Below are 4,006 nucleotides of genomic sequence, written 5' to 3' on the forward strand. Positions count from 1 at the left end.
GAGAGAGAGTTACATGGCCTCAGTCACCATGCCTCTAACACTGGGATCAGTACAGGAAGAATTTTCCCTTGTGGTGAAAAGGTAAGCAGAGGACCCACAGCAACACCCATCCTCTCCTCAGAGGCTGGCAGATCCTTTAAGAGGACAAGCCTGGAGGCAAGTATGAGGAGCATCCTAGCATAGATACGGTTCATCACTCTAGAACACTTGCACAGACTTTACATTCCTCACCCCCATCCTCATGACCCAAGCCAATGCAGAACAGTGCCATCCTGAAGCAGGGCCATTACAGGATTGAGCACTGCCCTGGGGCCAGTAGCCACAGAGTGTCCCAAGCCTTAAGGCTCTTCCCTCCATTAAGTGCATTCACGGGATAGGCTATAATGCCCTGATCCTGGTGGCTTGAAGCCTGGGCTCACAGTTGCTGTGACTCTAGTTCTGCAGTCTGGGAAGCTAACCCTAGTCCTGCTGAACTGACACACCCCAACATCCCCAGCCAGAGATCAGACAAGCAGACCCTCGTCAGACAGACCATACCCTGTCCCTCCTCCTACCCACCCCCCAGCCCTACCAGCTGACGGAGTTGTGTGCACCTGAGCCCCCAACCCAGAAAAACAGCTCATGGATCTTTACCCTAACAAATATGCTCTCAGGCTGGTGGAAATAAAATGTGTCTGCCCCTCCTAGAGAAGTGCCAAGGAAGTTCTGTCCAGAACGGTCCTGCCTAACAGCCTTGCCAACAGTCCCAGAACCAGCTACACAGCCCCCTCACTGCAGGCCTGCCTAGGGACCTGGCCCAACACTTAGAACCTGCTGGACAGGTCAATTCACTGCAGGCCTACCAAGCAGCCCAACCCACCACCCAAGAAATGACTGGGCAGGCCCCCTTACTGCAGCCCCACCTAGTGGCCTCTCCCACTTCCTATGAAGTGGTTCAGAAGCTCTGCCTTTGGCAGTCCAACCCCTGAACCACAAAGGGAAGCAAGACTTCACATTGGGCCCTAACAACTAGTAAAGCAGAAGGGCCACTGTCAGACAAACACTCAGCTACCTGAGCTAAAGTGCATCTACCCCCCTGGCTCAGAGAAACAGCTAAGCTATCATGCCCCTGGGAGACCAAGCACCAAGTCTTTGAGCCATCACATGCACAAGTGAGAAACAGCTTGGCTGACATGTCCCTGGTGGGCCCACCCCTGGTTAGAGAAACAGAATAGTAACCCTGTCACTGGCAAACCAGTCATAGATAGCCTGACACACCATATACCCACACTCCTTGCCTGAGAATTAATCCAGCAACCACATCTCCAGTGAGCCAGCTCTTGAGATGACTGACCTACAGGGTGCATATGCACACCCCCAGCTTGTGAACCTCCCCCAGCAAAGCTGTGCCACCGCCACCACAAACTTCCAAAGCATAGGTCACTGAGTCACAGACATAGCAAAAGTGTATTATAGCTGCAGAAACTACACAGAGTTGACACTACTGCATCTATGAGGAACAAAGCCATTGCACTCTACCCAACTGACACCCCATGACACATTTGCAGGTGAAAGTCTTCCCATGCAAGCCACTCTACAAAACTCAAAAAGGTGGCTGTTCCACCAGATGCACAGATATCAATGAAGAGAAAAAAAGAAACATGAAAAAAGGTAACATGACACCATCAAAAAAAATAATAATAATGCTCCAATAACTGATCTCAAAGCAATGGAATATGCCAACTTGCCAGAAAAGGAATTCAAATTAATGACCTTGAGAAGACTAACTGAGATACATGAGAATACAGACAAACACTTCAACAAAATCAGAAAAATAATTCAGGATATGAATAAGAAACTCAACAAAGAGATAGATAACATTAAAAAATCAAGCAGAAATCTTGGAATTGAAGAATTCATTGAATGATATAAAAAATACTTCTCATAGTCTCAACAACAGAGTGCATCAAGGAGAAGAAAGAATTTCTGACCTTGAAGATAGCAGTTTTGAAATAACACAGAAAAACCAAAAAGGAACAAACAAAGCTTAAAAGATCTATGGGATACTACTATGTGAAGGAATATTTGAATTATGGGCATTCAACAAGAAGAAAACAAAAAAGATATTGAAAATGTATTTAAAGAAATAATAGCTGAAAACTTCCCTAGTCTTGAGAAAGATGTGAATATCCAAATCCAGAAAGCTTAAAGGTCCCCAAATAGATTCAATCCAAATAGGTCATCTCCAAAACACATTGTAGTCAAACTATCCAAAGTTACAAACAAAGAGAGAATTCTAAAAACAGCAAGAGAAAAGCACTGAGTCACTTATAAGGGAATCCTCATTAGACTAACAGCAGATTCTCAGCAGAAACCCAACAGGCCAGGAGACAATTGGATGATATATTCAAAGTATTGAAAGAAAAAACCTTGCAATCAAGATTATTATACCTAGCAAAGCTATCTTTCAGAAATGAAGGAGAAATAAAGTCTTTCTCAAACAAGCAAAAATTAAGGGAATTTATCACCACCACACTGGCCTTACAAAAAATGCTTGGGGGAGTTGTATATCTAGAAGAAAAAGAACAATAACAACCATCAAGAAATACCTGAAAATATAAAGCTTATGAGTAGAGTAGATACACAAATTAGAAAGAGAAAGAAATCAAACCTTATCAGTACTGAAAAACCACCAAACTTCAAGTATAAACCTTAAGGGAGGAGGAAAGGAACAACGGATACACAAAACAATCAGAAATGACAGGAGCAAAACCTCACATATCAACAATAGTCTTGAATATAAATGGATTAAATGCTCAAAATATAAGACATAGACTAGCTGAGTGGATTTTAAAAACATGACCTATTAATGTGCTGCCTACAAGAAACACACCTTATCTACAAAGATACACACAGGCTGAAAGTGAAGGGAGGAAAAAAGATATTCCATGCAAATATAAAACAAAAGTGATAGGAGTAGTTATATTTATATCAGATAAAATAGATTTTAAGTCAAAATCTCAACTAAGAGACAAAGAAGGGCACTATATAATGATAAAAGGATCAGTTGGCAAGAAGATATAACAATTATAAATATACATGCACCCAACACTAGAGCACCCAGATATATCAAGCAAATATTATCAAAAGAGATAGATACCAACACAACAATAGTTGGGGACTTTAACATACCACTATCAGCAATGGACAGATCATCAAGACAAAAAAATCAATAAAGAAACATCAGTTTTAAATGGCACCACAGACCAGATAGACCTACCAGACATAAACAGAGCATTTCATCTAATAGCTGCAGAGTACACATTCTTTTCACCAGCACATGGAACATTCCCTAGGATTGACCTTATGTTAGGTCACAAAATAAGTCTCAACAAGTTTTTAAAAAAAACCAAAATTATATCAAGTATTTTTTATGACCATAGTGGAATAAAACTAGATATCAATAATAAGAGGGGCTTGCAAAACTAAACAAATACACGGAAACTAAACAACATGCTCTTGGACAACCAAGGGCTTAAAGAAGATATAAAGAAGGAGATCAAAAAATTTCTTGAAACTAATGAAGACAGAAACACAACATGCCAGAACCTATGGGATATGGCCAATGCAGAATTAAGAGGAAAGTTTATAGTAATAAAAACCTGTATTTAAAAAAAGAAAAATTTCAAATAAATCGCCTAACTATACACTCAAAGGAAGTAGAAAAGCAAGAACTAAAAGCAAAATATGCAGAAAATAAATAATAAAAATCAGAGCAGAAAAATAAAATTGAGATTAAAAATGCTATACAAAAAAATCAAATGAAAAGTTGGTTCTTTGAAATGAGAAACAAAATTGACAAACCATTATCCAGACTAACCAAGAAAAAAAGGGAAAATACACAAATAAATAAAATGAGACATTCAAATGGAGACAACAGAAAGCATTGAAATGCAAAGGATCATCATAGACTATTATTAAAAACTACATGCAAATTAATATGAAAATCTAGAGAAAATGGATAAAT

Source organism: Cynocephalus volans, chromosome 1, assembly GCF_027409185.1.
Source record: "Cynocephalus volans isolate mCynVol1 chromosome 1, mCynVol1.pri, whole genome shotgun sequence".
Classification (NCBI taxonomy): Eukaryota; Metazoa; Chordata; class Mammalia; order Dermoptera; family Cynocephalidae; genus Cynocephalus; species Cynocephalus volans.